Here is a 23,540-nt window from a genome sequence, read left to right as displayed (position 1 = left end):
GCCTATGGAGGTTCCCAGGCTAGGGGTCGAATCAGAGCTACAGCTGCCAGCCTGCGCCCCAGCCACAGCAATGCAAAGATCCAAGCCGCGTCTGCGACCCACACCACAGCTCACGGCAACACCGGATCCTTAACCCCCTGAGCAAAGCCAGGGATCGAACCCACATCCTCAGGATTCCTAGGCGGGTTCGTTAACCACTGAGCCATGAAAGGAAGTCCGGACTCTCTTCTTTCACAGCTTTGACGGGTACTGTGTGATCACGGGTGTCCCCTAGCTCTCTGTCCTGCGTGTCCATCTAGACATCCACCAAATGAATGGTGGCTGAACCGTTCTCCCCAGCCAGGCCTGGCAGTTCCCTTCGGAGGCTCAGCGCCCCCATGTGTCCGTACCCCAAGCCTATGTCCCACTCTTGGGGATAGACTCAGGTGCATGAGCATCCTCCTTAAGGAGAAAACATGTACGTCCCGAGAGAAACCCCGCTGTTGCCTCAACAAGATGCTCACGTTTGCACATCAGTTCTGCTCTGTGGGTTGGAGGTTCAGTTATGTTTGCACTTATGTCCCAGGAGCAGGAATCAGGATGCGTGGACCCAGAGGGATCTCGTAATGGTGGGTTACCGTGTCCCCTTAGTGCCTCCATCTCCCCTGTAGAGGCCCCCGCGGGTCACCCTCTGGCCACCATGGTCCTGAGCGCGCCCCTGGCCTCTCCCTGGATGCCGCGGAGAGACCACTACCCTTGCCTCTCCTGGTCTCCTCTCCTTGGTGTCATCGCTGCCCGTTTCCGTGGCTCTCTCTTGGGCTCAGACGTGCCATTTTGCAGCACATGGCTCTTTAAGGTGTCTGCTCTGGGTCTATTTATGTTTGGGCTTTGCTATAATTTTTAGAGAAAAATTGTGTATTGCTTTTCCCAAGTTCCAGGAAGGAGAGGAACCACCTCCCCATGTGCTTGTGTTCCGCCCACATATTAAAGATGTCTTTCTCTCGGCCGCCTGGGAGGGAGGGAACTAGCGTTTATTTAGTGCCCACACCACTCCAGAAACATTTCAGTTTTATTAGGAACTTCAGTGAAAACTTGCAGGGTGGGTGGAACTCTCTGAGACGGTCGATGATGAAGCTGAGATATGTGAAGTCCACGATCACACAGCAGGGCATAAAGTCTGGATGGGCATTTTGCCCCAGTGGTTGAGGTCCAGATGCCCTGCCCTTTGCCCCATGCACAGCACGTGAGAGCCGGGGTCTGCCTGGGCCCCCTGGCTTCCTGCTCCATCCTCTCCTCCGGCAGGTGCTGATCGCTGATTCCTCTCCCTGGGCTGGTCTTCTGTCTCATCTCCTTGGTACCTCCAAACATGACTCTACTAAAACAGCCAACAAAGTCCATTGTTGGAATCCGTTTTATGCCCGAGGTCCTCTCTGCAGACTAAGAGGTCCTGAGGGTACGGTTTGTGTCTTGGGAGTCCTAGCTCAGTCCCGGCATTTGATGGGGTGATCAGGTATCTATCGAGAGATGCATGGAAGAAGGAAGAAAAGATGAACGTTGGGATAAATAAAAGACCTGTTCAATGCCTGTGGGCAAATGAACCATCTCATAAATAGTCAAAAGGAGAAGACTTTAATTCTCTGACTCCGGGGCTCTCGTATTTCCCTAATGAGGGAAAGTGTAAATGGAAACAAAATCCAGTGGAGGGCAGGGCTGGTTTTCATGGCTGGAAAGGAGAAGCATCAGCCCTTTCCAGTCAGTGTCCCATCTTTGAGGGGGACATAGGAATTCAGGTTCTTAAGTCCAGAAGACATTTTGGCAAGGACTGTCTGATCCACTGTCGAACTGTCGGGAAATACTAATCCTAAGGAGTTATTGGGGCAGGGGAATTGGTATTTTTTTTTATTAAAGTATAATTGACGTACAGTGTTGTGCCAGTTTCTGGGGTACAGCAAAGTCACTCAGTCATACGTATTTACACATTCTTTTTTTATATTATCTTCCATCATGGTCTGTCCCAGGAGACTGGATATAGTTCCCTGTGCTGTAGGACCTCACTGCTTAACCACTCTCAAAGTAATAGTTTGCATCTAGTAACCCCAGACTCCCCATCCATCCTACTCCTTCCCCCTCTCCCCTTTGGCAACCACAAGTCTGTTCTCTGTGAGTCTGTTTCTGTTTTGTAGATAGGTTCATTTGTGCCATGGTTTAGGTTCCACATATAAGCAATATCATACAGTATTTGTCTTTCTCTTTCTGATTTCTTCACTTAGTATGAGAATCTCAAGTTGCATCCACGTTGCTGCAAATGGCATTATGTTGCTCTCTTAAGGCTGAGTGGTATTCCATTGTATATCTATACCACATCTTCTTTATCCATTCATCGATCAATGGACATGTAGGTTGTTTCCATGTCTTGGTTATTGTGAAGAGTGCAGCACTGAATATAGGGGTGCATATATCTTTTTGAATTGTAGTTTTGTCTGGATATATGCCCAGGAGTGGGATTGCTACTGTAATGCATGGTAGTTCTATATTTAGTTTTCTGAGGAACCTCATACCATTTTCCATAGTGGTTGCACCAATTTACATTCCCACCAACAGTGTAGGAGGGTTCCCTTTCTCCATACCCTCTCTAACATTTGTTATTTATAGAATTATTAATGATGGCTATTCTGATCGGTGTGGGGTGGTGCCATTTGAACTAGTGTTTTTGGTAACTGTTCATCTGCTTCCCAATTCCAAAGGATAATTTCATTTTTGAGTAACTACTTCTCAGTGTGGACTGTGTGATTCACTAAATTTTTCTTTATACTTTTAACATCATAGTATTCTCCTCTGAAACAATAAAATAACATGCTGAAGTCTTGTTCAGGGGGAAGGGAGAAGCTATTCTCTTGATTGAAATGAATACATCCTGTACTGATATGGGTCAAGCAATAAAATCACCATCTTAGATGTAGAATAAGTTTGTGTCTTGTTCCTTTCACTAACGTTAGTGAAATCTTTATTACCCGTAACTTACGAAAGGAATTAAAACTAAGGTGTCTTGTGAATGTAAAGAACATTAAAAGTGAGGCCGTTGCTTCCTCAGCCTCCCTCCCTCGATTGAAAATAAGATGATGCAGGTGTTGTCCAGGTGGATGTGACGTGAGTCAAGTAGAGGTGACACCAGCCATGCAGGATGATGCTCCGGTGAGTGGCTCGGGTGCTCTAGGTTGATGCTTCCCTCTGTGCTTGTGGTGACACTTGTGTGTCATTTCTCAATGATAGTTCTACTTCTCTGGAGAAAAAGAGAGGAAAAAGTAAATGTATAACCCCCCTAGAGTCTACAGAAAATGGCTCTAGTGAAAATTCCATGAGGATGAGATTAAATGGTTTTTCTATCCCATGTGTAATCATCTCATAAGCTGTCTGAAGCCACAGTGTGATAGTGAACTTTATGTGTAAACTTGACAAGATCACAGGACTCAGATGTTCGATCAAACCAGTCTAGATGTTTCTGTGAAGGTACATTTTACGAGATTAATGTCTACATCAGTCAACTTTGAATAAAGCAGATTGCCCTCCACAGTGTAGGTAAGATTCGTATAGTCCGGTGAAGGTCTTAAGAAAAAAGACTGAGGTTACCTGAGAAAGAGGGACTTTTACCAGCAGATTGCCTCCAGACTCAAGTCTGAGAAACACCAGTTCCAGCCTGCCTGCCTGCCCTGCAGAATTCGGATTTGCTAGCTCCCACAGTCGTGTGACCCAGTTCTGTAAAATAAAGGTGATAGATTAGATAGGTAGGTAGATTGATAGATCAATAAATAGATGATAGAGCGATTGATCGATAGATAGATAGATACACATACCTACCTTCTATGGGGTCTGTTTTCTTTGGAGAAACTTGACTAAGGCCCATGAATATGTGAGACATCACTACAAATCAAGAGATGACCATGAGAATATCAAAAACCATGGGTGCACATTTGAATATAATCATCCAGCAAACAAATACTTTTTAACTGTAGAAGGAAAGAATATGACATTGTGTTATTAATGGGAGTTTCATCCAGCAGAACCTTTCTTGTCATTTTCTTTCTTTGTTGTCTGAGATCCGCTTGGCACCGAAAGTCAAGGGCGCTAAAATTCTGACCCAGGAATATCAACTATGATGAGAGATGTGAAGGTTACCAGCGACTTGTTCAGTCTTTACTAGTTTTGGAGTAGCCCAGAATCCATTGTGGCTCCACTCATTTCCTAACCCATATCGAACTGTATCTGAACCTAACTGCATTCTGGTTTAGGAGGCAGAGGAAGTAGATCTGAAGGGTCTGGTGATAGGAGATAGTGTGACATGATTTTTGTGAGAACCATCCAAAGTACTGGTACTTTGAAAGGGAGGCAATAAAAAAAAACTCAAGAACACAGGAAAAGCCAAAGGAGTAAACGGTGTAGATGAGAGAAGCCTGAGCACTATGAAAGCACTGCCCCCGCCAGGCTACATGAGTGTGGGTGGTTATTTTCCCTAGTGTTTCAAATGCACAGGCTTCCTAAGAGTTCATGGTCCCTGTACAGTGCCTGACACATAGTCACCACTCAAGACAGATGAGTTGTCATCAATAATGTATTGTTTTGTTTTGTTTTGTTTTATTAACTGAATATCTGTTTTCAGTGTCTTTATGTTAATTCAGAGCCACGTATATGAAAACGACTGCACAGGTAACCTAAAGATAGACCACGTAAACTAGAAGACATGTGCTACAGGAAGGTCCCATTGCCCTGAGTGAGTTGCTGCTTCCATCCCGGGTTGCAGGCATCAGAGTGATGGAACGGCTGCCCACTGAGAAGGAGAGTGGTCCTCCCTCCCTCCCTGCTACTTCCTAACTCATTTCTGTCTAGCCGATTTAGGAGGTGAAGCGGGTGGGACTAAGATGGTTTCTCAAAAGAGTGCTCGTTCTTCCAGCTTTTATTGAGTACATCTTAGATGCAAAACAGCCGATAATATTTGAGAGGAATCATTGTTATGTTCGTTTCTGTGACAAAATATGCCCAGACTGAAAGACTTTATTAAAGACCTATACTTACCTGGGGGGAAGAGACAGATTATGAGGTTGGGATTGACATACGCACACTCCTATGTATAAAATAGGTAACAAGGTCCCAGTGTGTGGCCCTGGGGAAATCTAGTCAATGCTGAGTAATAACCTATATGGGAAAAGAATCTGAAAAAGAAGGGATAGATGCATATTATCACTGCTTTACTTTGCTGTAGCCCGGAAATTAACACAACTTTATAACTCAACTATACTCCAAGAAAATTAAAAAAATAAGGACTTACACTATTATCCTGTTATTTAACTGTAGAAGAGAAACTGCAAACCTATTTTATACACAGAGTATATTTCTCAATGGAATATGAAATGCGTATACACACACATTCTAAAAGGAACAGCATTTATCCTATATACACCATCCTATAGTCCACATGACAACGTCTCTAAGAGTTGATCTGTGGGGAGTTCTTTATTTCTCCTTGATGCAATCCGCCTCTAAGTGATTTTAATATTTAATTCAAGTCAGACAGATAGGTGACTTGAAACAGAGGAACTTTGCACTAGAAATGAAATGATCAGTGCTGTCTTGATTCTTTTCTAATCAACAGCACACCCCGTCTCATTTTATGGGATATGATCTTCTATCTCTTTGATTTGCACTGGAAAATGTTTTGATTATTCTGGGTTTTGACAGAATGATATTCATGAAAAAGCTTGCTCCATGGTAAGATATAGCTGACCGTGGCAGAAAAAGTTGAGGCATCTTTTGCTGGTGGTGGTGATTTTGCATGTTTCACTGCTCCATACTTATTCTGACAGTTTTTCAAAGGTTAAATGTGTGGGACTTACTCTGTGGTTTTTTGACCTAATGATTCACTCGTAGAAGATGATGCTTCAGTGGGCCTGGGACAGTCAAGAGGAAAATGAAGGAGGATTTATGTTTAGTATTAATTACACAACTGAGAAATAGTTCTCTTTATCAAAGAGCTGCCTGAAAAACTGCTTTGTTCGCTCTGCCTGTGGTGGAGACATCCATGACAGCATATGAATCAAACTAATTGTAACTCTCACTTGGTTATGAAAAAAAAATGACATTTGCGTTCTTCTAAATTAAGTCTTTCTCACACAAATTACTGGTTGCCACTGTAAATCAAGCAACATGTGTTCTGAATTCTGACTGCTGGAGCATTCGCTGTCGAGTGGGGGAAACGAGATACTTTTGTTTGCCTCTAAACTCAAGTTGACTTTTTTTTTTTTTTTTTTTTGCTTTGCTTTATCTAAAAATAAGTGTTCTAGAACCACTGCTTCACTGGCTTCTGTAGCAAGCAGGATTTGGCATCGTTTGGTCCAGCCCCTGGGTTTTAGAGTGAGGAAAATGGGGCCCAGGGAGGTTAGAGGGTAGCCCGAAGTCTCATCCAGAGGAGTAGCCAGCTCAGATCCAAGTTTCCAGCTTCTGGTTTTGTGCCGTGAACGTCTGGCTACCCTGCCATTGTCCTCATCATGTGGTGAGAGGGCCACCTCGAGGGCAACCAGCCACTCAGATCCAGAAGGTGGATTTAAATCCAGATCCCTGCAGCAGTCATCAAAACATGAGGATGTGGGGGAGCTAGAATTTGCTTCCAGAATTGAGAACTTCCAAGCATGTGCTTGGCAGCCCTACCTTCTCCTTCTCAGCTGAGAGCACAATCAGAACTGGGAAGTTAAGAGTTTCCCAGAAGATCTATTTTATGGCTTTTATTGTAAGGTGGAACAACCGATAAGAGATAGATTATGGAAATAATGATAAGAATGCCCTTTGGTTGAAGGATAAACCCTTTGTCATCACAACTTCAGTTGTCAATGACAGTTCTAACTTGTTGGCATTTCCTCTACGTGTGATTTTTAATTTTTATGGCCATACCTGCGGCATACGGACATTCCCAGGCTCAGGGTCGCATCAGAGCTGTAGCCACCAGCCTTCGCCACAGCCACAGCAACGCCAAATCCAAGCTGCATCTGCGAGCTACACCACAGCTCAAGGTAACGCCGAATCCTTAGCCCACCGAGCGGAACCAGGGATCAAACCTGCATCCTCATGGATGCTAGCCGGGTTCTTAACCCACTGAGCCACAGTGGGAACTCCCCTTTAAGTGTGAGTTTTGAGAACGTCTCAGGAGTCACCGAACACAGCTCGGGGGTCAGATCCAGCCACCATCTGCTTCTGTAACGGCCTCTTGAGCTAAGAAAGTGTTCTATGCTGCTAGATGACTTTTCTGAAAGATCAGAAAGACAGTCGTCGTCCCTGACACATGAAAATCACATGAAATTAAGGTTTCAGCTTCCATACATGAGGTGTTGGCTCGCCACACACTCATTCATTTTCTCCTTGTCTGTCACCACTTTCCCGCACCAGCACTGGGTCATGGGGACAGAAGTGATGGGCACACGAAGCTGGCGCTGTTCGTCTCCTGGCCTTATGGCAAGCATGCCAGTCCCCGTGCTGGGCTGTGCGGGGGAGGCTCTGTGTCAGACACCGTTCCCTCCCATTGTTAGGACTCTGCTCCTTGACCTTGAGGCTGCAAGATGCCCTGTCCCACCTCTGCCGGGAGGAAACAGCCCCTTGCCAAACGGCCAGCCTCGGATGCGGCCCAGGAGCGCTGCCGCTGCTTAGCAGTTTAGGTGCAGCTGGGTGACTGGCATCCACAGAAGGTGGCAGTGTGGGGACCAGGACAGCGAGAGGAGAGATTGGAGAACATGTAAAGTGACTCGAGAGCATTTAAACAAGTCGCTGGTGAGGCTCTGGAAGTGAAGTGGCAGCGGGGGCAAGTCAGAGCAGGCAGCGGCTTTCTGCTCACCGACCCCAGCAGCCCCGTGGGGGCCCCGCATCCTGCCCACCTCCTTCTCTGTGGTCCTGATGAAGGACTCTGGTAGGGGCTGAATCGAGAGAGACCTCGGGAGAAACCAGCCCTGCCAGCTCCCTGATCTTGGACTTCCAGCCTCCAGAACTGTGAGGAAGTCCATTTCTGTAGTTTAAGCCCCCACTCCCCCCCCCCACCTTTTTTTTTAACTTTTTTAGGGCTGAGCCCACAGCATATGGAAGTTGTCAGGCTAGGGATTGAATCGGAGCTACAGCTGCTGGCCTACAACAGGATCCCAGCCATGTGTGGGACCTGCAGCACAGCTCACGGCAATGCCAGGTCCCCAACCCACTGAGGGAGACCAGGGATCGAACCTGCATCCTCTTGGGTCCTAGTTAGATTCATTTCCACTGCACCACAGCAGGAACTTCCGTGGCGCTTTCTCCTAGCAGCCCTAGGAGAGGAACAGTGTCATGCAGCCACCTTGGCAGGCACGCTCCATGCACAGGTAGGCGTGTCCCTTGCTTTGCTCAGCACAAAGTATGCTTGCAACAGTGACATGGAGCAATTCTGCAAGACTCCTGAGTTCCAGCGCTTCCCGGAGGACAAGGATGGTGAGAGGGTTCTATTGACCCAATTATTTCATCACCTTCTTAAGCAAAGCTGCATTTTAAGCACAGGCAACGTGTGTGACAGGCGGTGAAATGGGATGCTGCCTAGAGCACGGGTTCTCAGGCTCCACGCTGTTGACGTGTGGAGCCAGACCCTTCTCTGCTGTGGGGCCACCTGTGCACTGTAGGATCTTGAGCCACACCCCTGCCCTCTACCCACTATGTGCCAGTAGCATCCTCCAGATGTGACAGCCAACAGTGTCCCCAGGCACTGCCAGGTGCTCCCTAGGGAGGTATGGAATTGTCCACAGGTGCAGACACTGGGGTAGACTGAGACCCCTTCTGCTCTTGCCTTCTTCCTCCCCGTAGGGTTTTATTTACTTATTTATTTGGGATCTTGCAGGACCACCCTTTAAAGTAGCTATTGAGCCACCCCGTTTCTACTATGCAAGGATCTCCATCCTCCCTCAGCTGGGAAACTGATAATGCCTTTAATTTGCTTCTCTCTGAGGGTTTACAGGCATTAGGAAGAATTTTCTGGGTTTTGTCTGCTCAGTGAGACCGCTTAGACAGGTGGCCAGGGGTTAAGAGCTAAGCACACGCCACATCACACTCAGCCCTGGTACCTTCTCTTTCTCTTCTTGGTCATTGGTTCCAGAAGTTTAGGATACTGGGCCATGCCCCTTTTTGGTGTTGCTGCTGTTATTGGTGAATTTTCCTTGTTGCTTTTTATAATGTTGGCCTATTGCGTTCCGTACCATGGGAGGGAGGTTGTGCCCTATAGTTTTCACATGGCAACTGAATGTGGCCACCTAGTTTATGAATCTACTTATAGTCATCAACAAACAGAGTCACAATTACTGATCATTTAATTAGTATAAAAATCTGGAATTGCAAAGGACAAGCAAATAAAATGCATTCTCTCTGCACAGTTTACACCATAACGGAGGAGCCAATGTAAGTGAAAAGAGAGAATAACTGAGTGGTAAGTGGGCATTGTTGACAATGAAGTGAATCTTCATTCAGAGAACACATCCACGCGTGTGGGCTGGAACGAGTCTAAGCAGGTTTCTGAGCATCAAGGCTAACAGACCTCCTGCGTAGCACGCATGATCTCAGCCCTCTCTGAGCATTAATCCCGTTAACCCCACAGCAGCCTCCGTGTAGCTGACTCTTCTCATCCCCTTTAAGATGAGGGGCAATGGGGTCCTTACTGTACACCACAGGCCACTATGTCCAGCCTCTTGGGTAGAACATGATGGAATGAAAAAAAGAGTGTGTGTGTGTGGGTGTGTGTGTGTGGGTGTGTGTGTGGGTGTGACTGGGTCACTGTGCTATATGGCAGAAATTGACTATTAAATCAACTATACTCTAAAAAACAAGTTAAAAATAAAAGATTAGGGGCAAGAGCTAATCTTAAAGGAGAAAGAAGAAAGAAACAAAACACCAAATACAGCAGGACAGAGCTTACAGGGAGAAATGAGCAGACGTCACTCTGGAATGTTATGAACGATACGGTAGAAAGACCAGTAGGCACGCCCGGATCAGATGATAAGCGCGGTGGAAATGTTTAGGCCAGTTTTTGTAACCGGAGTGGATGGGATCGGTGAGCTCACCAGGTCAGTGATGTCATTGCTACCGCTGTTGATCGTGTGTTGCTGTTGGAAGCAGAGTATAGCTGGCGGCTGCCCGCTTGCACTGATAGAAGCATACAGCTGTGGTAGAACACTTGCAAATACAAGTGTCTGTTGTCATGATTTTTTAAAAAATAATTATTTGGAAAGGGAAGAGATAATTCTGTTTCACTTTGTAAATGTTTTGGCACTTTAAAGTGTGATTTTTTTTTTTATTCTGTAAGCTTGCAGTATTGGACTACAAATGACTGAGGGTCACACATTTTATTGTATGTGAGTTTCATGATTTTGAATCCAAGTTGAATAAGAAGTCTGAGGTCCATCAAGTGAATTGGATGCTTTGGATGCCTCTGCGCTATCATAATTGCATATTTTACATGCAAAGAACATCTTGCTTTGGGTAGTGTGGTCTGGTATGCTTTTATCAGCTACCAGAAAAGAAGTTGAGTAAAAATCACTCAACAGAACAGAACATTCCCAGATATTTCAATGGATCACTTAAGAAAAAATTATGAACCACATCCAAATGCCATTTCATTACTTTTTCCTTTTCCTTTCAAGACTGTTTATTTAAGAAATCTCTTTAATCCTATTCAATTTTTAAAATTTTTATGTTCATGACAAAAAACCAACATGAGTTTTTTTGAAACCCTCTTTTACTGAGCTAATTCATATGAATTTATGTCTAAAACAATCTTAAAATAAATTGAAAGTGACTCATTGCATTTCTAGACAGCTGCTTAATTTCCATTGTCTATCTTGTTTGCTTAAAGGCATTTCTAAGAATTATTTCCCGAGTGTTCATTTGAGGTGGAAGCCAAAATGGGAACACTGTAGGCAGAATTAAGTAGCCTTTTCCTCAATTGCTCACCCAGAGCTGGTCTGCCTTCTTATCCTCTGGAGTGTCAGCCCAGCCTGGAGCAAGTGTTCAGAATAAGACTGAGACGAGAGATAGTTGTGGGCAAGGCTGGACCCAAGGTGAATTCACAGAAAGTCAACTTGGGTCCAGCGTAGGTGAGACCCGACTTGACCTGAGTCCCGGAGTCCTCACAGAGAGGCCCAGGGCCTCCAGAGCCCCTAGAAATGATTTAACCCTTGAGTCCACCAGGCCTGGGGACCATGGATTTTGGAAGCCTCTGGCTCCCGGTCTGTGTCTGATAGAACACACCACAACTTTTCCCCATCCCTTGAATTGGGACAGGCATGTTTTTTGCTTTGACCAACAGAATATAGGAAACTGATGCTCTATGAATTCTGTGCCAAGGCCTTAGGGGGCCCCGAGATCCCCTCTTGATTTCTGGAACTGCTGACCTGATATCACCGTCAGGAAACCAGTCCAGCCTAACGGAGGATGAGTGGCCACAGGGAGAACCAAGACCCAGAGGCCGGCCAGCAGCAGCTGCCAAACCAACGAAAGGCCCACGTTGGGCCTTCCATCCAGCCAGCCTTCCAGCCAAACACAGTCACGTGACCGGCCTGCAGCAAAACCAGCAAAGGAACCTTCGGCTGATCCACAGCCTCATGGAATGGGAGCAGGGTAGGGGAGAAAGACATCACTGATCCAAACCACCAGTCTTGGGATGATTTGTTTTGCAGCAGAAGATAACTGAACTGCATCCCTAATCCAAAGCAGGCGTCAACTCCAGTCAGCGTGGACCCAGGAGCCCAGGGAAACAGCATGCTCTTGGATTCTTTCCTTAGACATCGCTGCCTGGGACTCAGTATCGGGGCAGACGCCAGCCTTTCGCGTGTCGGTGTAGTGCTCCTGAAAATGCATTTGCTGGTTGACACGTGTTGTTATTGGCATGACGAACTTGGGACGCCCCAAGCGTATGTATGTTGATGTCGTTAATTTCAATATGGTGGTAAATACATCTTTTGAGTGTAACGTAGCATCTTGTCCCAGGCCATGGCGTTCATTCCCATGCTGATCTCAGGTTTTGCTTTCTGGCAGAAAACTTGCCCTCTGTGCCCTTTGGCAGGGCTGCAGCTCGTAAGTTATTCATCCCTTTTCCCTCCTCTCCCCCGTGCTCTGAGCTGTGCACCTTCCACATGCTGCAGGGATGACCATACACAGGAAAAAAAAAAAAAAGAATATATGTCTATATTTCTATAGGTACAAAGGTATCTGTAGATATGAGTATATATGCTCATATATTACATGCATTACATATATACACACATATATCTATTATATACATACTTCTATCATATCTTCTACTAGAGACAATCTAATCACAGGATTTTCAAAGTTACCCCCAAAATTCAAAATGAATTTCTTACCTGGTGCTGCACTCAAGAATGTCCTCCATTTCTTCCCGACAAGTTAGAGTGGGAGAAACCTCGACGTGGAAGAGGCAGAGAAACATGCTTAAATACCTCTCCAGCTACTAGGCGGACCCTGGCAGCCAGAGAAGTTACCCACCATCCACTGAACGAGTGACGGCGCTAAGGCCAGGGCGCGCGCCCAACTCCCATCACTGAAGAGGCACACTGTTACTCAGCGTGTAATGAGACATTCGTCACACACTCGTGCAGCCCGTCCCGTGTCCATCTGACACATTTTTTAAAGAATTTATTTTTTATCACTTTTCTTATTAAAGTATAATTCATTTACAACGTTGCGCCAGTTTCTGCTGTGCAGCCGAGTGACCCGATCATACGTTTGTATACATGATGGAAGCTGAGAGGAGACAAAAGTTTATGGAGTGTCCGCTGTCTTCCCGGCTCTGTGGTCCACACCTGCAACGCAATATTGAGGAAGACACGGTTTGGGCACAGCGGCATGTACAGCTTCAGGCAGGAAAGTAAACAGCTGGTTAGAGTTTGAGGGTAAACACTGGATGCCAAATCACCGCACCACACCTAGCCAGACAGCCCTCAGAGAGGTGATGGAGGAGGGTGGGTGCATGATTAGAAGCTTGACTGAAGAGTTAGCAGGACGGTGGTGCTGCAGGTGGGACAGGGTGATGGAGCATCTCCTCCAGGCAGGAGGTGAGCCCAGTGCCAGGATGGGGCTGCATGTGATTCAGAGGAGCTGGACCACAGGCTCAGAGCCGTGGAGGAGGAGATGAAGGAGGTGCCGTATAACACATGGGAGGGTTCAGGATTGGTTGGTAGAAGCCTGCCGAGCCAGAACTGGCCTGATTTGGCTGCTTCCCATTTTAGAAAGACCTCTGCTGCAGAAGAAGAGGGTGAGGCTGAGGGGAGCACAGGAGGAGGGAAGCCCATTTAGGAGGCCATCTACCCATCAGATGGATGGCAGCGTCTGCTGAGACCTGGGGAGTAGCAGGAGGTCGAGGGAAAGGGGCAAATTCTGCAGTGGGAAGGGCAGGAGTCACCATTCACCACTTCGGTGGACGTGAGTGGTAAGAGGAAGGAGCACGCGAGGAGGGGGGTTCTGCTTGGGCAGCTGGGCAGATGGTCAGCCTTTGACTGAACACAGCTAATGAGGAGAAGGATGCTCTGGGAGGGTGGGAGGGATGGGGGTGGCTCCCATCTGGGAAATGCAGCATTCGAGCTCTCTGCATGCGACAGACAGCACTGGTTTTTCTCCCAACACCCATCCTTGCCTTCTCCCGTGCTAAGAGGACATTTTTACCTGGCCATATGCCACCCTGAACAAAGACATGTGCCAGCATCCCTTCGAGGGGAGGGTAGCCTTTATGATGACCTCCGACCAACGGCGTGTGGGTAGAAGTGTTGATTACTTCTGAGCATTGCCTTGGAGAAGTGTCCTCTTCCATCCTGGAAGGATGGGGACAAGAAAGTGATTGAAGTGAGGGACCACGGAGTCCAGGGAGGGAAGGGATGAAGGAAGGGGAAGAACGATAGGGGCTAGAAGTCAGGCTAGAGGTCCCCAGGAGGAATCTCGCATTTAGAGCAGTGGTTCTCGATCAGGAGATGTCTTTACAGCCACCACCCACCAGGAAGCATCTGGCAATGCCTGGTGGTGAATTCTTAAGAATGTGGCATGGTGGAAGAGAATGTGACAGAAAGAAGGTATACATATGGATGATTAGATCACTGTACCGCTCTACAGTAGAAATTGACCCAGCATTGTAAAGCAACTATACTTTAATAACAAATTTTTTTCCACTGTACAGCAAGGGGATCAAGTTATCCTTACATGTATACATTACAACTACATTTTTCCCCACCCTTTGTTCTGTTGCAACATGAGTATATAGACAAAGTTCTCAATGCTATTCAGCAGGATCTCCTTGTAAATCTATTCTAGGTTGTGTCTGATAAGCCCAAGCTCCCGATCCCTCCCACTCCCTCCCCCTCCCATCAGGCAGCCACAAGTCTCTTCTCCAAGTCCATGATTTTCTTTTCTGAGGAGATGTTCATTTGTGCTGGGTGTTAGATTCCAGTTATAAGTGATATCATATGGTATTTGTCTTTGTCTTTCTGGCTCATTTCACTCAGGATGAGATTCTCTAGTTCCATCCATGTTGCTGCAAATGGCATTGTGTCATTCTTTTTTATGGCTGAGTAGTATTCCATTGTGTATATATACCACATCTTCCAAATCCAATCATCTGTCGATAGACATTTGGGTTGTTTCCAGTCCTGGCTATTGTGAATAGTGCTGCAATGAACATGCATGTGTCTCTTTTAAGTAGAGTCTTGTCCAGATAGATGCCCAAGAGTGGGATAGTTGGGTCATATGGAAGTTCTATGTATAGATTTCTAAGATATCTCCAAACTGTTCTCCATAGTGGCTGCACCAGTTTACATTCCCACCAACAGTGCAGGAGGGTTCCCTTTTCTCCACAACCCCTCCAGCATTTGTTTCAATAACAAATTTTTAAAAAAGAATGTGTATGCTTAGAATAAATAAATGAGTTAGAGCAAAGACACCAAATCAAGGTTTCCCAATCCATTACTTGTGTTGATTTATACTTGAGTTATCATCATATGTAGCTAGCAATAAACTCTGTTACAAGATGTTTTTCCTCAGTCATAGAAGCTCCAAGCCATGAGTTATTTTTCTTTGTCACGTAGCTGTGTGCTTGAGTGCTTTTGGCTGGTCTACTGATGACATTGACACCAGAGAGATGAACAGGAGAAAAACTATAAATTCAGTTCATACCTACGGAGATCTCATAGAAATAAGACCTAAGAAGTGGCCATATTTTGTTAGACAAAGAAACAATACATTTGTGATCCATTTGCAGAACAGAGACAGATTCACAGACTTTGTAACACTTCTGGCTACCCAAGGATTGGTGGTGGGGGGAGGGATGGACTAGGGGCTTGGGACTGGCATATGCACACTGAGGTATATGGAATGACTGGCCAGTGGGGCCCTGCTGCGTGGCACAGAGAGCTCTACCCAGTATTCTGTGATCATCTGTGTGGGAAAAGCATCTGAGAGAGAATGGATATGTGTATATGTATGACTGGGTCAATTTGCTGTACCGCAGAAATTATCACAGCCTTGTAAATTCAATAAGACTTGAAGAAAACAACGAAACAATACATTTGTGAGGTATTGACAAGACAAAGAAACTTGGGCTTGGGTGCTTAATTAGTGAAGAATCTGAACAGAATTAGGGAAGTCAATTAAAGAAGTAACAAGGTTTGTTTATGGGGGTTCCTCTGAATTCCCTGTCCCCTGGGATAAGGATGTCTCTCTGCCTCCTGGGGCTGGGAGTGTACCCTCCTCATGGCAGATTTATTTGCTTTCAGGGGGACAGATGAGGGTTGGAGTGCCCTTTCTGCACTGGCTCTTTCTCAAGTAACTTTAATTCAAAGTAGCCAGAATGGGAGTTCCTTTGTGCACAGAGGGTTAAAGCATTAACCCTGGCATTGTCACCACAGCAGCTTGGGTAGCTGCTGTGGTATGGGTTTGATTCCTGGCCCAGGAACGTCCACATGCCTCAGGTGCAGCCAAAAATAAAAATAACCCCTTGTGGCTCAGCGGATTAAGAACCTCAGTAGTATCCATGAGGACATGGGTTTGATCCCTGGCTTCGCTCAGTGGGTTAAGGATCCAGGGTTGCTGCCAGGTGCAGCGTAGGTCATGGATGGGGCTGGGATCCTGCGTTGCTGCAGCAGTGGCTGGCGGGCAGCTACAGCTCCGATTTGACCCTTAGGCTGGGAAATTCCACATGCCACGGGTGTGGCCCTAAAAAGACACATACACACAAGGACAAATTGGCCAAAACAATCTTTAAAAAAAAAAGAAAGAAAAAAATAACCAGGATGCACTATGTCATATCTTAGCAGACCCTGCTCTGAGCCCCAACAGTTGTATCTGAGATCCTGAACCAGAATCACTGTTTTTAGCTAATATTTGATGTAATTCTCTCCACAGATGGAACCATTAGTGAAACTTAGATGGGAGAATCCTTGAAAGAAAAGGTGCAGGAGTTCCCCGTTGTGGCTTAGTGGGTTAATAACCTGACATAGTGTCCACGAGGAAGCAGGTTCGATCCTTGGCCTCATTCAGTGGGTCAAAGATCCTGTGTTGCCATGGCTGTGGTGTAGGCTGGCAGCTGCAGCTCTGATTTGACTCCTAGCCTGGGAGCTGCCACATGCCACAGGTGCAGTCATTAAAAAGAAAAAAATATTCTGTTCTAGTTCTGTGAAGAATGTTCTTGGTAATTTGATAGGAATTGCATTGAATCTGTAGATTGCCTTGGGTAGTATAAACATTTGGACAATATTGATTCTTCCAGTCCAAGAGCATGGTAGATCTTTCCATCTGTTTGTGGCATCTTTGATTTCTTTTGTCAGCATCTTGTAGTTTTCAGAGTATAAGCCTTTTGTCTCTTTAGGTAGGTTTGTTCTTAGGTATTTTATTCTTTTTGATGTGATGAGGTACCACTTCATACCAGTCAGAATGGCCATCTTTAACAAGTCAACAAATAAATACCGGAGAGGGTGTGGAGAAAAGGGAACCATCCTTCACTGTTGGTGGGAATGTAAATTGCTACAACCACTATGGAAAACAGTATGGAGGTTCCTTCCAAAACTAAATATAGAACTACCATATGATCCAGCAATCCCACTCCTAGGCATATATCTGGACAAAACTTTCATTGAAAAAGGTACATGCACCCCTATCTTTATGGCTGTGCTAGTCACAATATCACAATAGCCAAGACATGGAGACACCCTAAATGTCCATCAACAAATGAATGAATTAAGACGATATGGGACATATATACAATGGAATACTACTGAGCCATAAAAAAGATAAACCAATGCCATTTGCAGCAACATGGATGGAACTATAGATTCTCATACTAAGTAAGCCAGAAAGAAAAGACAAATACCATATGATATCACTAGTTTGTGGAATCTAAAATATGGCACAGATGCTCCTATCTATAAAACAGAAACAGATAATGGCCAAGGAGAGCGGACTCGTGGTTCCCGGGGGGAGTGGGGAGGGAGTGGGGTGGATGGGCATTTCAGGGTTCTTGGATGCGAACTGTTACATTTGGAAAGGGTGGGCAGTGGGGCCCTACTATACAGCACAGGAAACTGTGTGATTCGGTCCCTTGGCTGTACAACAGAAATTGAAGAAACGTTGTAAATCAACTATACTTCGTAATAAAAAAGGTGCAGTCTGATTTCAAAGAATGCATTTTCTAAGGACAGAACTTAACAATTATCATGTGCCAACAATATCAGTTCACAGATGATGTGTGTAACGAGTCAACAGCCCAAAAAACTGCAGCTGAGATGAAGCGCACTTTCATTCCTGAATTTGAACCCTGGTCATTTCATGTGAGTTACTTTTAGGAGAATTCTGGGAATGTGAGAGTGCTTCCTTTTTTTCGCCACGATGATTTTCTGTGCTATTTGCTGCTTGTGTCTTTAATTTGTACCTGAGGGAGCTCAGGACATTGCTTGATTAGCAAAACGAGAATTAGTGCAGTTCTGCTCTCTTTTCTCATTTATTATTCTTTCCCCAAAAAGTTGATGTTATGCAGATATGGCAGGTGCCTCTCTTGGTATCAACCGCCTTGGCGCCCAAGGGGACAATTACTGTTGGAGGGCAGACACAATATTTAAAGAGTAGGATCTGCAGGGCTTTGACTTTGGAGGCTTTTCTCTGGAGGTTTTCTTTTTCAGGACAAATAAGCAGAAATGTGAACACCTACCTCTGTGCTGGGGTGTCCTGGGTTCACCTCTCCCAGCCCAGCTACTCAGCTTTGCATTCATAGCAGAAAAAAATAAATGCCGTCTCAGGATTCCATCCTGTGTTCATGAGAAAAATGTCAAGGGGTTTCTTCCAGAAATCTTGGTTTCACGCCCTGCTCAGGGAAAGCCTTCTGATATTCTCTAGGCTTTGCTCTGTGCTCCATTGTGGCCCTGATGCACCTCTGGCAGGGGTTTGGCTTGGAGGGAGTGGTGGGAAGAGGCTGGGGGCTGTCAACCGCAGAGGAGCCTGTGAGACTCAGGCCAAGAGCGACTTTGCTGTGGGTTCAGGTCCCCAAGTTCAGCGCAGTTGGGAGAAGGATTTTTCTCCCCACAACGAACCAAACCAAATCAAACCAAACAAACAGAAAAACAGTGGGGAATCAGTCCAAGCCAGAGACACTACCCTGTGGGACATTATCCTTCCCCATCACGGGCTGATTATTTCTTCTTGTGCCTGTTGACATGTCGTCTCTTATTCTGGATGTAGTTTAGCAAACTGGTTAAGATCTTTACCCACTGGCTGCCTCCATGGGTTCACACCCCCTACTCCACCACCTGCCTGATAGTTGATACTTAGCAAGTCCCCAAACCAGTTTATCTTCAGTTTCCTCCTTGTAAAGAAAGTAATAATACCTGCTTCATTGGGGTTGGGAAAGAATTAAGCAAGATAATGATTACAGATTGCTTGGAGTTGATACATGGAAAGCAGTTAATAAATATTTGTTGAATGGGGAGAAGAATCTTGAATGAAAAGCACAGCCAGTTCATGGAAAGAACCCAAATGTCCATCAACAGATAAATGCATAAAGAAGATGTGGTACATATATACAATGGAATACTACACAGCCATAAAAAAAGAATGAAATAATGTCATTTGCAGCAACATGGATGCACACACTAAGTGGATGGATTATCATACTAAATGAAGTAAGTCAGAAAGAGAAAGACAAATACCATATGACATCACTTATATGTCGAATCTAAAATATCACTGAACTTATCTGCAAAACAGAAACAGACTCACAGACATAGAGAACAGGCTTTCGTTTGCCAAAGGGGAGGGGAGTGAGTGAGGGATGGGCTGGGAGTTTGGGGTTAGTAGATGCAAACTGTCGCACATAGAATGGATAAACAATGAGGTCCTACTGTATAGCACAGAGAACTATTTCAGTATCCTGTGATAAACCATAATGGAAAAAATATTTTTTTAATATTTTTATACATACACATATATATGTATGTATAACTGTATCACTTTACAGCAGAAATTAACACAACATTGTAAATCAACTGTACTTCAATAAGATAATTTTTTAAAAAAAGAGCACCACAGCTGCATTCAGCTAGAATGGTTCTGTCATTTCCCATGAAGAATAGGAGAAAGTTCATATCCATGAAAATGAGAGGTCTGTTGTTCTTTGATCAACAATTCTGAATGTCCCAGATGTGCATTTATGGACTATTTTTGAGGCCAAACTTAGTGGCAACATTGAAGGAGCTGGTCTCCCCTCCAGGGCTCCACAGACTCTGGTACCCACCGTGACCCCTGCCACCTCTCTTACGCTCATCTTGGTTTCATAATCCAAACATCCACTTTAGACCTAGCAGCCCACTCCAGACTAGAATCCCAAGCTGCCGGGGAGTAAACAGAGTAAACCCGTAGTCTCACCACGATCAAGCAGGGAGCCAGATCTGCACCCCACTGGACACTCCGGGCTCTTTTCTAGGACTTTTCATGTTGATGTGTGAACACCTCTGTGTGACACTGCAATGCCAACACTCTCAGGTGTGGGAGCATGTGACTGGCTGATGAAAGCCCCATTGCTTCACATCCAGTGAGAACAAACTTGATTAGAGAACAGAGACGAGAGTTTAGAAATAGGATGAATCCTGTAGCTAAGTAGAATGGGTCAGTGCTCATGGCTTCAGCTCTTCCTTAGGAAAAAATCTTTTAGAGAAGTGTCTTTTATAGCTGAGGAGGAATGTCTGACCACTGAGTATGGAAATTCTTTCTTCATGTAATTCCAGCACCCCTTAAAGCAACCTCAAGGTGTCCAAGTGAAATTTCACCAAGTCAGAACAGCTGTGAAAATGGTGTGCCTGCAAGGACCGAGCACATGGGGCTGTGGACGTGCCCTTCACGGTGATGCACCTGCCGAATAGCTAGAGTAAAAATAGCCCCCAAATTGCAGGGCCTGGCAATGCTCATGCCAAAGGTGACCTTGTATTTGTCCCCCATGGGTGGGCTGCCACTTTGCATCACTTGCGGGACCCAGGCTCAGAGTAGCCTCTAGCTGGGAACTTTCTGGTTCCCAAAGCAGGGGGCAAAGCAAAGCTGGGTGAGCCTCATGCTGCCTCTGAAAGCTTCTGCTCAGAAGAAGTACATGCTGTGCTCCTCACACGTCATTGGTCGGGCCACGTGGCCGAGCCCAGGGTCAGTGAGGCAAAGAAAGGGTCAACATGTGTTTCCATTGTTTAGTACCTGCAGGTTGTGTCTAAAACACTTTGTTCCCTGTTATCTGCATTGTTATCTGTTATCTGCATTGTTCCCTGTTTTCTCCATTGTTATCTGTTATCTGCACTATCTGACCATGTGCACATTACAACAGTCCATGTTACTCCTTGTAGCATTTAATACAGTTGATCCCACGGATTACACTGACACCCTCTTAGCATCTCCACCTGTGGTTGGTATGGTTGGCATCTCCCCCTGTCCTTCTTCTCAGAAGAAATCACCTGGCCACCTGTACTTCATGGGGCTTCTTTCCTCCTGCATCCAGTGTGGTCAGCCTTTGTACATTCTCTTTGCCATTTTCTTCAACTGGATCTGCCTCCTTCAGGCTGGAGGGTGTTCCTTGTGGCAGATACCCTTAAGAGGCACATCAGACCAGAGTCAATGTCACTCTGGAGCACTTTCCTTTTTTCACTTTATAGCATGTGAGTGTGGAGGTCGGTCTGCATGATGGGATCCCGTTTGAGCGATGGAACAGCACTGGTGTTGAGTTGTATTGTCTAAGACCTCGCGGGGACGCCGGCCTGAGAGGTGCGTGCGATGCTCATGGACCGACCCTTGCTCTGGGTGCCATGTGCAGCCATGTGTCCAGGAACAGAACTGCACCACTTATCTTAGGACCTTCATATTCTCCCACCCAAGGATTGAAGATTTTTCTCCTTATGAGGAATGTGTTTTTTCTACTAGAGGTTCTGTTTTGACAAATCAAATTGTTGGTTGATGGTAAACAGTTCAAGTTTAAAAGTATCAATTTGCTGTTACCTATGATTAGAGACGGAATTCATCACTTGACTTCATTAGCCTTTGGTTTCCCAACTTCTGCTAACTAGAGAGTAATCACATATAATTGATCGCTACTTTCTTTCCACCTTCTATTAATGTTATGTTCTCTCAAAATGTCTTGGCCATCTCAATCCACAAATCAGAGCAAGAGGAAGGAGCAGTCAGGTGCCATAACATTGGAAAATACAAGTTTCACCTGGTCTTGACTCTCCACCTCCTGCTACCCTCTCTAAGCCATATACATAATCTATTTTGCCCTTGTATTGGTCAAAAATGTTTAAATTTAGATGAAATTGAATGTGACTGAGTTTTATAATGAGACAACAATATATGAATGCAGTGAAAAAAATGCAGTGTTTTGTAAAAGGCAATAATTATTTGCTGAAGTGCATATTGACTCTAATTTGCACAAAGCATGCCAATTTTCCTCGACTGCGTAATAAACACGTTTCCTCCCAACACACCAGCACTGGCCATTACTACGGCACACCGGGACTCGAGACCCTTCTTCTTCCTCCTCCAGTCCATCAACGTCACTCTTCAAGAACTGAAGCAAACCCAGCTTCCTCTTCGTCTTCTCTGTCAGGATCCCCATGGTCTCTCCTTTCCCAAAGTCCCTCTTCCATCTTGGCCAAAGTCAAGAACTGAAACAAACCCAGCTTCCTCTTCGTCTTCTCTGTCAGGATCCCCATGGTCTCTCCTTTCCCAAAGTCCCTCTTCCATCTTGGCCATGGCTTTGGGTTGTGAGCACTTTTGGGTTCTTTCCTGTGTGTCATTAATTCTTTGACTGTAAACAAGGAGAGGTAAATTCTAGAAAGGGCTTCGTGTGGTTCCATAAAACTCTAGGAACTTACATGGAGGTGGAGCTCTCTCACTCACCAAGTCTAATAGACCTGTCGTTTAGACAGCCACACCGGGGCTCAAAGGCTGGAGGGATTTAGTTGAGGTCCTCTAGGTCATGGCAGAGAAAGGCAGGAACTCACATCTACTCTTACGTGGTGGTCTTTCTACTATAAAGGGCTGCTACTTTCCATCATGTGTAAATACGAAGACTGCCTGTTTTGTAAAAGTCAAAGAAAGATAAAGCAAGACCTTTCAAATAGTAAGAGTATTAAATGTGTTCTGATTGACTGGGGGGAAGCAAGATTTCTAAAGATGGACCTAAGGGAAACATGTTAAATTTTATAATGAGAAACATCACCCATAGCCGTTGTTACTTGGCGTTCCCTTGTGGCACAGTGGGTTAGGAACCAGCATTGTCACTGCAGCAGCTTGGGTCGCTGATGGGACATGAGTTTGATCCTTAGTTGGGGAACTTCCACATGCCATGGAGATGGCCAAAAAAAAAATTGAAGTTGTTACTAGACCTTGACTTTGGAGATATGCAGGTGATCGAGGTTGTTGCCAGTGGAGGATGTTTCTTCTCTGAGACCTTCGAACTTGAAGCTGGCTGCAAGAGAAGAGAGGCACTGGTGGAAGCTATTGACATATATTCACATCCTTGGCAGGTATTTTCCAAGTATAGAATTGTCAGCATTTTCTTCCGAATGGATACCTGGTCCTTTGCTCCTGCAGGACAGTGTCAAATAACATCACCCGTCTCCTCAGCACCGCATGGAACACAGTGGCTGCTTAGGGATCTGGGGTCTGTTCATTCTGATAGCTACTTATGTTACTGTAGGTGGCGTCCGGCTGCTCATCGCTCTAAAGCCAATAAAAAGACAAGGTGGGTGAAATGGGAAGCTTGCTTTATTTTAGCAACCGATGGGGAGGGCAGAGGTGTGTCCAAAAACTGACTTCTTCCTGACAACCAGTGACAAGTGCTTTGAAAGAGCAGTTTCCAGGGTTTATACGCAGAGGAAAGGGCTACATGCAGCAAGAGCACAGTCATCTCCGAGGGTCATCTTGAAGTTGCTCATGCCCTGGTCTGATCGACATCATCTCGATTGTTTTAAGGACAGTTAAGCGTCAGCTCCAGGGCTGGT

At 45.5% G+C, this 23,540-nt stretch overlaps 1 protein-coding gene and 1 long non-coding RNA gene across 3 annotated transcripts in view; one reads left to right on the top strand and one right to left on the bottom strand.

Annotated features, from left to right (window-relative positions):
* The window catches only part of ADCY2 (adenylate cyclase 2), a 426,457-nt gene that overhangs the window by 254,278 nt on the left and 148,639 nt on the right, over positions 1 to 23,540 (top strand). The gene's annotated exons all lie outside the window — the stretch shown is intronic.
* Positions 1,872 to 12,503, bottom strand: LOC146395703 (uncharacterized). The gene is made up of 6 exons (XR_014831056.1): positions 12,381 to 12,503; positions 6,916 to 12,152; positions 5,047 to 5,183; positions 3,835 to 3,897; positions 3,607 to 3,732; positions 1,872 to 3,259 (listed from the first exon to the last, which is right to left on the bottom strand). It is a non-coding gene; the product is annotated as an uncharacterized LOC146395703 (long non-coding RNA).

This window comes from Sus scrofa, chromosome 16, assembly GCF_054392235.1.
Source record: "Sus scrofa isolate SSC_HxYL_T2T_F1_AM1 chromosome 16, Sscrofa_HxYL_maternal_Yorkshire_Landrace_v2.0, whole genome shotgun sequence".
Classification (NCBI taxonomy): domain Eukaryota; kingdom Metazoa; phylum Chordata; class Mammalia; order Artiodactyla; family Suidae; genus Sus; species Sus scrofa.
This window is presented reverse-complemented; position numbering and strand designations above follow the sequence as displayed.